This window comes from Melanerpes formicivorus, unplaced genomic scaffold (genome assembly GCF_026170545.1).
Source record: "Melanerpes formicivorus ecotype bairdi unplaced genomic scaffold, bMelFor1.0.p_v2 SCAF_61, whole genome shotgun sequence".
Classification (NCBI taxonomy): domain Eukaryota; kingdom Metazoa; phylum Chordata; class Aves; order Piciformes; family Picidae; genus Melanerpes; species Melanerpes formicivorus.
Genome location: NW_027142413.1, coordinates 2,572,586 through 2,586,646, shown reverse-complemented (window position 1 = coordinate 2,586,646; position 14,061 = coordinate 2,572,586). Strand labels below are relative to the sequence as shown.

The 14,061-nt window shown below is 40.0% G+C and overlaps 1 protein-coding gene across 9 annotated transcripts in view; it reads right to left on the bottom strand.

The window, feature by feature from the left end:
- Positions 1 to 14,061, bottom strand: part of CTNND2 (catenin delta 2) — a 587,661-nt gene that overhangs the window by 385,222 nt on the left and 188,378 nt on the right. The gene's annotated exons all lie outside the window — the stretch shown is intronic.

Below are 14,061 nucleotides of genomic sequence, written 5' to 3'. Positions count from 1 at the left end.
TAAATACCTCCAAGGAGTGACATGTCACAACCTCTCTGGGCAACCTGTGTCAATGCTTTGTCAGGCTCACAGTGAAAAAGTGTTTCCTGATGTTCAGATGGAGCCTCCTGTGTTTCAATCTGTGCCCATTGCCTGTGGATCTGTCACTGGGGCATCACTGAAATAAATCTAATTCCCTCTCCTTTGCAACATCCCTTCAGGTATTTATATTGATAAGATCCCCACTCAGCCTTCTCCAGGCTGAACTCAGCCTTTCCTCATAGGGGAGAGGCTCCAGTCCCTTCATCATCTTTGTGTCCGTTCTCTGGACACCCCCCAATTTGTCCACATGTCTTGAATTGAAAAGTCCAGAAATTAACCCAGTGCTCCAGGTGTGGCCTTACCAGTGTTATGCAAAGAGGAAGCATCACATCCCTTCACCTGCTGGTAATATTCCTCCTGAGGCAGCCCAGGATACTGGTTGCCTTCTTTGCCACAAAGGCACATTTCTGCCTCAGGATCAACTTACTGTCCCTCAGGGCACCCAGGTCCTTTTCTGCCGAGCTTCTTGCCACTGGAGCCGCCTCCAGCACGTACTGGTGCATGGGATTAAGGGGCATGTCATTGCCTGTAACTAGCATTACCAAGATTACTGAGGAAAACACATCACCTCAGAAGAAGACAAATTTGACCAGACAGTTGGCATGCACACAGTATTAGGCAACTTTCTATGCCATTAAAATTATTTGTCCTTCCAGGAAATCTCAACAGTAAAAGAGAGATTTCTGTGAATTTCCCCCATTCTGTCCACTTACCACACAACTTATTGGCACTTGGTGCCATGGGCTAGTCATGAGGTCTGTGCTGACAGGTTGGACTTGATGATCTTTGCAGTCTCTTCCAACCTTGGCAATACTGTGATACATGACTGCTTTATTCCTTGTGTGCCCGAGGGCTAAGAATGGGTAGTGTTTGAATTATAGAAAACTTAGCTGGAAGAATATTATTTCATTTTCTGAACTGATCATGAATGGTCCATCGTTTCTCATCCTGCAAGGTTGATTCCTCTCTGTTCAGGGACACTCTCCCATTTCAATAACAGTCTGTCCCACACAAAACACTAACTTCCTCTACTCTACCTAAGAAACTACACTGGAAGCCACTTTGCATTTATTCAGACACTTTTGAGAGGAGTCTAGGCAATCTGGAATGCATACCAGGAACATGTGCAACATTAAACCCTAAGAATAGAAGAAAAACTATTTAATTTTCTGAGCCTGTTCTGTGGTCTATGCCTGGAGTATTTTAGATTATCCAGTGCCCTGATAAGCAAAAGGTGACATCAAAATTATTACTCATCAAGTGCTCGAAATTTGCAAAGTCATTTCCTCTTTGACTAAAAAAAGGAAGAGTACATAGTTAGTGTACCAAATTTGGGATTATAAGACAAACTTCACCTCCACTGAATGCTTCTTATTATGTTAGTTTCCTATTGCTAAAGCTTGATTTCTTTTTGGTTTTTTTTTTTTTAGTTTTAACCACATGGCTGGCAAAGATGATATCACTTCCAAAAGCAAGATCACCGGAATTAGAGCAAAGTAAATAATTTAATGGGATGCACTGACTGCAGTCACTCTACCTCATTTCTTCTAACAAGAGATTGCATTGACCAAGAGAGACATTTCTCTGGCTTGCATCCATTGCAGAGCAAAGTCACAAAGAGAGAGGCAGAAAGAAAGAAATACAGCATTCCCTCCCTTGAATACGTTCATGAAAAGCGGGCAGAGACCTTGCAACAGTGTTTGGGATGTCTTCAATAACACCATTGGAATATAAAGTGTCTCTAACCACTTTCTAAAGCTTGAAGAAGAGCAAATCCCTCCACAACAGTGTCATACCACATGGAAAGATGGATTTTGAAAATCTAACTCTTCTAAATGGCTCCCTGTCCTTTAAGCAGGCTCCTATCTTCACACTGCAAACAGTTTCTATCTTTGGGTTTTCTGGTTCATGTTTAGAGTAGGAGAGGAGTAGGGGAGTAGGGAGCTCTTTCACATTGAGTACTACCGTAAGCATAAGGCACAGTTCTCTACAGCCAAGAGGAAACCTGGAAAACCAACCTTAATTCTGTTACAAAGTGTGGCAGCTTAGTTATTGCCAGAGCTGGACAAAGGGGAGCATAACCTTCCAGAGGTGTGCTATGGTGGCTAGATATTTGTGTTCAGGATTTCAGCTTGCTTTCCAGAATTTACAGAGCACATCTCTCACTCCAGTGAAATAAGCTTTGTACCTGCTAGTAAGCTTACAGAGAGTTTTCATACACACCACTGCATCAAGCACGTTTGATGCCACGCTCATCTGTCTGTTTATCCAGAAGCTATGATGACAAGTACTTCCACAGCAACTGAGTACCCATGCCTCCGGGATACAGGATTTCAGGCAAATAACTTGCAGTATTTTTTAACGTTAAGAAACCCCAAACTAAACAATAATAAAAAAAATTACTCCCCAGTTAGAATCCCACTACAAAAATATTTACAGTGAAACCAACCTGATCCTGGGAAGCAGTCATGGGAGAAAGAACACTGAAAAGAACAGTCAGGACAATAAGAACGATGTGACCTTAACTGCAGTTTTGAATATTTGGAAATGTGAAACCTTTGGATAATTCCGATACCATGAGACTGGAAGTACTGACAATGCTAATTCTTCAATGACAAGCACCGCATGGAAATGATCCAATTACAAATTTCAACACACAATGACTTGTTGAAAAACAGGGGGGCAATATTTTGAGCAACTTAGGACAAAGCAACAAATAAGCTTTGAAATTATTACTGGACCATATTTACTACACTTTTGCTATTTGCTTCAGATGTTCATTTCATACCAAATTACATGAATAACAGGAAAACAAAAATCTCTTTTCTTTAATTGCCCACATCAGCTTCAAAATTACAGTTTGATACATTTGTTGAATCAGCCTTACAAAGCACTGAATCTGGAGACCGGAGAAGACAACAGACATGGGAGCTTGTATCCCCATCTGCACAGTGACAAGAGTACCTTCCAATTACAGGATACTTGGATTCACCACCACTTTCATTTATACATAAATGGGTCTGGAGAATAATTGCTCATAGTTTAACTATCTAAATATTTTTATAAATCATGGATGTCTCTTACATCAACATATTTGCTACTTGTCAAAACAAACAAAGCAATTCATCCCACTAAACACAACCCCAACACTGAAATAAAATACAGAAAAGACAAATAGAATAAATCTGCAGATAAGACTCTGCAAAGCATTGCTGCTGCAACAGGTGAAATTCTTTGTAAGATTAGCAGCCTACCTTGAAATTCTCCTCTGCAACAGAGCAAACAACATGACAGTAGATAAACTCCATTAGAGTGAATTTAAGTACATGTAACCATGCAGACAGAATAAGCCAAACATCTGCCCATGTTTTTGTCTATCCTTTGTTGATGTTGTTATCATCTGGACACATTATCCACATGTCCCCTGAAACCATGTATTCCAATTTCCATCAACTGGCACTACACCTGCTGAAGAGGGCAGAACTGATCAACTGCAGCTTCTCCTGCTGCTGAGCTCAGCCAACAAGCTGTTTGTGAATACTGCAGATGTTTCACTAAACTGGGACAAACTGATTTTTTTTAAACCATTTTTTAGCCTAATTAAAAAACCAAACAAAAAATCCAACAAACCCCAGACAAACATCCACAAAAAAACAACAACAAAAAGCCCCATATATTTTTTTCCACACTTAGCATTGTTTCCAAACTTCAACTGAGATCAGTAGGAGAACAACAATAGCTATGATAAACATTCATTCCATAATATATTAAAAAAACCACTATGCCATGACAGAAAGGTGTCCTGAGGCAATAAGGGCAGTGCTGCCAAACAATAATGACTGGGCTCCCCTCCCCAGAAACACTTGCAATCTCTCCACAACATACAGATTTCATTTCAATTTCCCTTCCAATAGATATTGAGTTTTAGATGAAATAGGATGTTGGGATTTTTTAAATAAACCCACTCTTGTCATTCAGAAAAATCAATCAGAAATGCAATATCCCTGTGCTGATGATCTCATATATGCATTTAACCTCTTCCCCAGATAGCCAAAAGGCAAATTATTCTTTTAAGGTTGTCCATTAGTAGTAAAATTAAAAATTTAAGGATGAAGAGAAACTTGCACAAGCAGGTTGTGGAAGAGTTTAGGGAATATGCCTATGCCCAAACAGAAATTCCATTTACAGAATTTCATCTTAGGGACAGCATTTCTGTTTTTCAAGAGCCAGTATTAATTAAAACAGCAGTTCAGTCTGTTTCCTGTCACAGAAATGTAAAGACAGGGCCAGGATGCCCTGTCAGGACAGAAGGTTTCACCATAATGCCTTTTAGAGTTTGTCTAAGCAGATATCCAGAGTCTATTTGAAGGTCACAGACAACCAGGTAGTTTGGCTTCCCTATCCTTTAGGCATGACAGAGTCTTCCCTATTGTACAACTTATAAACAGAAGGAAGTCATTACCAGAAACTGATGTCTAGACACCTTGCCTTTCTATTTATCCAATCTCATTTCCATTCTGAGGCACTATAACACTGACACCAAAGAACAAGAAGTATGAACAGGAAACAGTTAAGATTATTGCTGCTAGACTTAGAATAGAATAGAATAAACCAGTTTGGAAGAGACCTTCAAGATCATCACGTCCAACCTATCATCCAACACCACCCAACCAACTAAACCATGCAACCTAGCACCCTATCAAGTCTCCTCCTGAATACCTCCAGTGACAGTGACTCCACCACCTCCTCAGGCAGCCCATTCCAATGGGCAATCACTCTGTGTAAAACTTCCTCCTAACCTCCAGCCTAAACCTCCCCTGGCACAGCCTGAGACTGTGTCCTCTTGTTCTGGTGCTGGCTGCCTGGGAGAAGAGACCAATCTCTGCCTGTCTACAACCTCCCTTCAGGTAGTTGTAGAGAGCAATAAGGTCACCCCTGGGTCTCCTCTTCTCCAGGCTAAGCAACCCCAGCTCCCTCAGCCTCTGCTCATAGGGCTTGTGTTCCAAGTCCCTCACCAACTTCGTTGCCCTTCTCTGGACACGCTCCAGCAAGTCAACCTCCTTCCTAAACTGACTTGCCAAGTTGAAGCCATGCAGTAGCCCCACGATTTCTAAACACAGTACAGAAAGACACAGTAAAAACATACTGACAGTCAAAGAACATCATCGCAGATTTTAAGTATTGAAGACACTGACTAGTCACAGTCCACTAGATTAATAGAGGGATGCAACAGTATAAAAATACTTTTAAATACTTAAAAAATAAATAATTCACATTTTGTTTGGGAAAAAAAAAGTTCTAAAATCAGAAATACACAAACCCCACTTTAATCTGCATGCATATACAGGCAAAAGAAAGCTTCATTCACTTAGATGAACACAGGAATTATATGCGCGCATATTCCTGCCGAGGTGCAAATTAGTCCACATATGCATTTACCGCTACCATATGTGCAATTCCTAAGCACTTCAAGAGCTAAAAAAGACCTTAAAATTTAGTTGGAAGAGAACTTCTGCTTCTAGATGAGCTCTTGCAATTCCTACCATATGGCTCAAAACATAAGATCACATAAGAGAATGACACTCCTAAATCATAGCAGCCTTTGAGATCTTAGTAAGTGTCACCCACAAGAGCGAACACGGGGCAATAGTTTAAAAGAAAGTGGTGCAGCACTGCCTGAATCATTGCCACACCTGGTTACTCCCAATGCAGTAAACTTTATTCCTGGCAAACAAAGCAAGCAACACTAACATGAAAGCAAGCATTGTTTCTGAAAGTTGCATAAGGCACAGAAGACAACTCTAAGTCAGGAGATAAAATGGAAGCAATACCACTCTGCAGCCTGCAAGGATAGACACCTGCCTGAGACTTCCTCAATAGACTGATCAGCCACAGAAACAAATGAATACATGTCTGATTCACAGCAAGTCCTCATTGTACTGTTTTTAACTTTTCTTTTTGCAATTTAGGCCAGTCAGCTCCTACATTATTAGAAACAACCTCTTTGTAATGTACTACACAGGTTCATTATGATAATACTAATTTAAAGGCCTACTTTAAATTACTGTTAAACACAATTAAAATAACACAGACTATCAAAGTAAAAGTCACAGTGAAAATAACAGGTTGTTTGGAATGTGGTTATGTAGAACACAGAAGAATGCATTGGGTTGGAAGGCATCTGCAAAGGTCATCTAGGACACACCCCTGAAGCGAGCAGGGATGTCTTTAAGTAAATCAGTTTGCTCAGGGCCCCATCAAGTTTGACCTTGAATGCCTCCAGGGATGGGGCCTCTACCACCTCTCTGGGCAACCTGTTCCAGTATTTCACTACCCTCATTGTAAACAACTTCCTAATGTCCAACCTCAATCGACCCTGCTCTTGTTTAATATCATTGCCCCTCATTCATAGTATCATAGTCAGGGTTGGAAGGGACCACAAGGATCATCTAGCTCCACCCCCCCTGCCATGGGCAGGGACACCCCACACTAGATCAGGCTGGACAGAGCCTCATCCAGCCTGCTCTGAAACACCTCCAGGGACGGGGCCCCAACCACCTCCCTGGACAACCCATTCCAGGGCTTCACCACTCTCATGGGGAAGAACTTCCTCCTCACATCCAGCCTGAATCTCCCCACCTCCAGCTTCATTCCATTCCCCCTTAGTCCTATCACTACCTGAGATCCTGAGAAGTCCCTCCCCAGCCTTCCTGTAGGCCCCCTTCAGATACTGGAAGGCCACAATTAGGTCACCTCGGAGCCTTCTCTTCTCCAAGGTGATTCTATGATTCTATGATTTAATCTGTTTGCTTTTATCATTTCTGTTTCAATTATTTAGAAACAGAAACAATGCTATCACTAGATGGCTTTTTAAAGAATCCCTCCCCAAGCTTCTTGTAGGTCCACTTCAGATATGAAATGCTGTGCCTCTCCAGGATGAACAATCCAAACTCTCTGAGCCTGTCTTCACAGGAGAGGTGCTCCAGTTCTCTGATCATCTTCATGGCCCTCCTCTGGACCCACTCCAGCAGGTCCATGTCCTTCCAGTGTTGAAGATTCCACACAGTATTCCAGTCTCGCCAGTGCAGAGGAGCAGAATCACCTCTCTTGACCTGCTGGCCATGCTTCTTTTGATGCAGCCCCGGATACAGTTTGCTTCCTGTGCTGCAAGTAAACATGACTGGCTTATGTCCAGCTTCTTGTCCACCAGTACCGCCAGGTCTTTTTCTGCAGGGATGCTCTCAATCTCATCAGCCTCCAGCCTGTCTTGATAGAGGACTGACCCAAGCCAAGTGCAGAATATCAATCTTCAAAGACAGGCAACTTGTGCAATAAGCACTGGGAGACAATACAGATGGATGTTCTATGTAAAGTTCCTATTTAAATACAGAGCTGATTTTGACATGGAAAATTTGATATAACTGTTTACATAATTCAGCACTCTATGCATACCTGGGCTTATAAACAACTGCAAAAGCTTAGTTAAAAGGAGCAGTGGCACTTGAACAACTCACTCAGGTATGCTATAAAAAAGTAATTTTTTTACTGACAAATATTTATTAGAAATAAAGTACATACAGTATCTAGAGCAATGGCAAAATTATAGATGAAAGCTGAGGAAGTAGTAATTTTACCTGTGAAATACAATTAGATCGATAGTTTAAAGAAACCCAAAAAACATGGATTGCCAGCAGGTAAGTGAATACAGCTATCTGTGGTATGGGAGATTGAAGGTATATCCTTATCTCCTCTAAAAATGGAGGTGAGAAATACTTAAAGCCCAGAGTTATTAGTCAAAAATGAGTGAGAAAGCTATCTACTTCATCATATTATTGCTGAATAAAATTTACCTCTTCTGTAACTACAATTTCATTACAATTCTTATTCTGGTAGTGAATACACAGTCTCTCTTACAGAAACTCTACTATTTCTGATTAAAATTACACAGCATTTCTGAACCAGAGTGCACAGGCTTGAAGTGAACTGAGGCAGAAAACAAAAATTATGATGAGGGAAATGTGATTCATGCAGGGGTTGTGCAATACTCACATAGTATTAATCTTATATGAGAACAATTGTATTAAAATAAAACCGCTCTAAATTCTCTTCCTTATGTTTGTTCAATTAACAATTTGGGGAAAGCAAGCTATTCATCTAATCCTAGTGCCACCTTTTCATTTACTGTGAATGACTTCTTAGGCATGCGTGCCTGATAAAAATTAATGAGAAACATCTCAGCGTTTGAAGCTTTATGAATGTTGTGCACATGCCTTTCCAAAGCAATGCCTAACCTTATGACTGTGAGAAGAGAACAAATACAATGACAATTCTGTAAAGTTTTTTAAGAAAGCCCAAGGGTTCTAGCAGTTTACAGACTGTGTTCTCTGTTATTATTTCCTCTTTTAAATCACATAATTCTGAGTAAATTATGTCAAATAACATTTATGTAGATAAAGTTGGTGATATTTTACCTCATCCACAGGATGAGGTTTAGTTTGCCATGTCTGAAATTACTTAAAGCAGTCATGTATCACAGTATCGCCAAGGTTGGAAGAGACCTCAAAGATCATCGAGTCCAACCTGTAACCACAGACCCATGACTAAACAATGGCACCAAATGCCAAGTCCAATCCCCTCTTGAACACCTCCAGGGATGGTGACTCCACCACCTCCCTGGGCAGCACATTCCAATGGTGAACAACTCTCAGTGAAGAACTTTCTACTCACCTCGAGCCTAAACTTCCCCTGGTGCAGCTTGAGACTGTGTCCTCTCGTTCTGGTGCTGGTTGCCTGAGAGAAGAGATCAAATCCCTCCTGGCTACAACCCCCCTTCAGGTAGTTGTAGACAGCAATGAGGTCTCCCCTGAGCCTTCTCTTCTCCAGGCTAAACAATCCCAGCTCCCTCAGCCTCTCCTCATAGGGCTTGTGTTCAAGGCCTCTCTCCAGCCTTGTTGCCCTTCTCTGGACACGTTCAAGTGTTTCGATGTCCTTCTTAAACTGAGGGGCCCAGAACTGGACACAGTACTCAAGGTGTGGCCTAACCAGTGCAGAGTACAAGGGTACAACGACTAACCTTTGAATTCTGGAAGCTCTGGTAGGTCTCTTCCACAACTACAAGAGTACCATAGAGCAACCCAATACACTTACCTCTTCTAAGTCAGCCAAGTTCCACTTATTTCAGTGGAACTTGATACATCAGTTTAAACCACCTGAGAACTTGTTATAGCTTCTATTGCACATGATCAATATGATTAGGAAAAAACAAAAATAGAGACAAACCATTAAAAAATATTTCCTCTAACTCAGCAGACACGAACTTGCCTCTCTAATGGCACTCAATTTCATAAGAGAACTGAAGCTCAGTTCTCTCCCTGACTAATGGCAGGGACTTGGCTAACACAAGCTTTCTTGAAGACCTTGGGAATAAGTCTTTACTCTTCTGAACAGAATATCAGTTAGGTGGGAAATTATTTTTTAAAAGTCATAGCCTAGTAGTACAGGGCTGTGCACAGATAATAGCTTTGCATGTAAGGGAAAGACAGAATGAAAACGAGCCAAGCTACTGTGCAGAGTCAGCTGGATAAAAGGAGCACAGCCCAAGCATAAAGAAGAGAACTTGCTCCTCACAGAAACCTGGCACTGAGACACTTCTACTCTTGAGTCTCAGTCTGAAATTTGGCTATTCAATTTTTTCAACATCTTGAGTCAGTTGGGAAAGTCAGCTGTAGAGCCAAAAAACCCACATGGCCGATGCCTAACACTGCAACCTCGAAGAATGGGAATAAAAAAGAATACCAAGGTGTTGGTTCTCTTTGTTGGGTAAAAATATCTGCTAGCAGAGATTTTTGTTTTAATTCTTTGCCCTTATTTATTGAAAATCATCTCTTGCAGGAAAGAAATGTGGAGCTTTCTAGCAATAAGCTTACTTTTCCATTGCTTGAAGACCAGCTTGTGATAACTACCAGCTTTGCCAGTCTGAAAGATAAAAAGCATTAGAAGGTTCATGGTAGACTGAGCTACAAGTCTGTAGTATCACCTCTTCACTTTTCTGTTGTTATCTATGTTTTAGTCAACAGCACCTCTTTGGTATTATTGATGATGGATCAATCTTAATTACCTATGAAAGAGACTTTGCATCAGTTTCTGGCATGGCCCTTTTATACATTCATAAACTGGCACTTAAGACCTTAAACTGAAAATGCTGGAACTCACAGAAAAGCAAACTCAGTACTGGACCAAACCATCTTAGGTAAGAAATCAAAATAGAACTGCCTGTTACTGTTAAATATATATATACATATAAATATATATAAAATCAAGTAGTAGAGGTTAACTCACGCGAGTTAGACTTCAGATTTGCCACTGATTCCAATGGTGTAGTGGTTTCACAAAATAAAAGATACTGCTACTTCCTATATAGTCTGCTGGACCCTCCCTCAGGACAATCAGTCTGTCTTTCCCCCCCCCCCCATGACTGCCAGCATCTGCTTCAAGCCACTGTTTATGTAAGTCTAACAAGGAATGGGTTCATTTCAGCTGAAATAGCCTAACATATACTAGAACGAGAGCCTGTATGCACTAGAAAGCAGAGGCATCTGCCCTCTGTTTCCAAATGAACTATTTATTACCACTCATATTCTTGGACAACCCTAAGAGAATGGTAATAATCAGTACTAATCTCTTCTTTACACAATCAAAATGTCTTAATATGTGGTGCACACAAGCTCAGTGACAACGCTATATAGAAGAAAGCAACTTTTCATGTAAACAAAAATTATCAGTATTCATCAGTACCAGAAAAATTGAAGCCACAACTAGAAAAAAAGCCAACACAACAACATGAGCACTGTTAACAGTCAAATGATTTAATGTTACAAATTAATAGTTCAAATAGACACTTTTTTTCCCTCTGCCAATAGCTCTAGGAGAAACTGTCAATGAATGCTTATTGCAGTCTCAATTTTACAACTCTTCCTAGCACAGAAGGGAGAGGTGTCCCAATTCTTAGCTTGTCTGATGATTTCTAAAGCTGTGAAAGTTATCTGGCTTCAATGTGTTTCAGTAGACATGTAGAACTGGTCTAAATACAAATGATAGAAAGTTGTGATAATCCCCAAGCAATATAATAAATGTGCCTGTATTTTTTCCTTATTCATTCTCCAGTTTTGATTGAAGCACATTGCTACAGAATCGAGATCCTTTCAGTAACATGGCTTTTAGACACACTGTCATTAGAAAGCATTAGACAAAGTTAAAGATAACCTTACTTCAACTGACATGTAGTTGTGTTTTCAACTACTTTTTCTTCCAGATCCTTGAAACTGCAGAATTATGTAGCACTCAAGGCTGACAGAGATATGTTACATGTGTTCCCAGCTGGAAAGACCAAGGTGTGCAAGGGGAAGTTTAGGCTTGATTTTAGAAAGAAGTTCTTCACAGAAAGAGTGATTGCCCATTGGAATAGGCTGCCCAAGGAGGTGGTGGGGTTGACATCCCTGGAGGTGTTGAAGAAAAGACTGGATGAGGCACTTGGTGCCATGGTCTAGTTGACCAGTTAGGGTTGGGTGATCAGTTGGACTTGATGATCTTGGAGGTCTCTTCCAACCTGGTTGATTCTGTGATTCTGTAATTTTCTAGTTAGCTTTTTCAAAAGCAAACTAACAGAATGACCACTCTAAGAATGCCATACGAAGGTCTTGGCCTCTGGGAGAAACTATGTGTAACAGCATGAATTCCATGCTACATTTTCTGAAAGGATCTCAAAAGATCTTTGTATCTCAAAAAGAAGTATTTTACATGTCATTAAAATTATCCCAATTACTTCCTACAACATCTCCAATTAGCAAAAAAAAAAAAAAAAAGAAAAAAAGAAAAAAAAAAAAAGAAAAAAAAAGGGGTAATGGAGGGAAGGGGAGAAAAGGTCCCAAACCAACCAAAAAACCAATCAAAACAAAACCATAACGATAACTGCTTTTCATATACCACATTTAAAGTTGGGATAGCAGCTTCCATCAAATGTGTTACATACTCTGACATCTGAACAGCCTGCCCCACGTCAGCATTTTAAATCTAGTGCATGCTGTCAGGACAGGACATTTTTCTGTTACCTCTGCCTCTCCTTGTAAGTTACAGCAAGTCTCTGGTTTTTCTGAAGTGCAGATATATGTACAGTTTGTATACATATGTATTGGTGCACACACAACTGTTAGCACCACAGATGCATTCGTTGCATGAAAGTTTGCTTAAAAGATGGAGACAGGGGTTCTACTTTAGCTAAGCATCACGCTACGAAAGACTGTGCCAAGACCTTATTAGGATGAATTAGCATCAATGGCAGAAAGCTGGGGTTTTTGTATCTCTGTGTCACTTTAAGATTCAGCAACTAGAAGACTGAATATGGATGGGTTTTTTTCCTATGGGGGGGAGAGGGGGGAGGGGAGGGGAAAAAATATAGCTTCTACTTACAATTATTTTAATGAAAGAATTCCTAAGCTACTGAGCATTATTACTTAGCACACAAATAGCCAGTATCTGTATAATAAAATCACTTAAGTAATTCCAACTTTGCTTTGAACTTCCAGAAAATCAACATATACATGTATGGTTGAATTAGTTCAGTTACTCAGAAATCAGTGGAGTGATACCAAAGATGGATTTGGCCTGTTATCTACCTGCACAGCACAAATGAATAATGCAGATGCACATGCAAAGTGCTGTGAAGTATCTCAGCTTAACAGTGCATTTAAAATGTATCACTAACTTTCAGCTTCTTGAAATATTTATCAACCACAGGAGGTTCTACCAAGAGCACAATCTATCAGGAACTTCTCTGAATTTTGATTTCTACAAGTGACTCAGCGGACTTTAGAAAATAAGAGTAGAATTAACTGCTAAAACAACTTCAGGTACTTGTCTGACTCCACAGACCTCACAAGTCCCTTCATAACTTTCAGTAACTTTAATGTCTCTACATAGCACATCTTATTGGGGAGAAATGGAAGGTTAAAAGTTTCTTGACTTCAGAAGTCACTAAATTTAAACTGTATGCCATTAGAAAGCTTCTGAAAGAATCCACTGTAATGAGCATGCTTTAAGGCACCACAGCCAACTCAAAAAGTACTATGTAACAAGCAGTCTGATAAAATCATTCTAGTGGAACAAACTAGTTAAAATGACTAGTAAGACCAAGTAGGAACAGGCTTGGACCAACAGTGCAAAGCATTTGAACTTCGGAATGCCAGCCTAACTCAATTAGTTTTACTAAACTTTGTGTGAAATGAATTTAGTTCCTGATCGTAAAGTGATTTTACCAACTATTAGTAACTGTGAAATTGGAAGTAAGATTTATTATTTTTTCCATGCTGAATACTCTGGAATATCCCCCCTGCCAAAAACCAACCAACCAAACAAAACACCACACCAAAAAAACCCCACACGATAAGCAATCAAACAAAAACCAGCTCTTGGCTTGAATAGGTTAAAACCAGTTTGATCTCTAAAAATCTTTTGTTCCAAAATTTAACTAATAAAAACTAAGTTACAGTTATATCAGAAGAAAATTCCCTCAAAGTCATGTTTTTTTCATTATGGACTTAGGGAGGGTATATTCTTTTCATTTGACAAATGCAATCACCTACTAAACTGTATTACTTCACAGTAACATGTTCCTGCAGTATACAGAGTCAGGAATAATAAGTAAACCCAATCTCCACCAAACCTCCTTTTTTAGTTTCTTATCTTGTTTTCACCTTGCAGGAAGCACCAGACACGGATGGAAGGGGGGTTATTTATTTTTACATTTCACTTAAATTCAGGCAAGAGATCAAACTAATAAAGAACCTGTTACCTCAACAAGTATGTGGATCTGCCTCGAAAAACGCAGTTGGGCCTTTTGCGCATAACTGACTTACATATGAAATTCACTTATTTAACCCCCTGAACAGTAAGTCACATTTCCCTGGTACTTGAGCAGCACCAGAT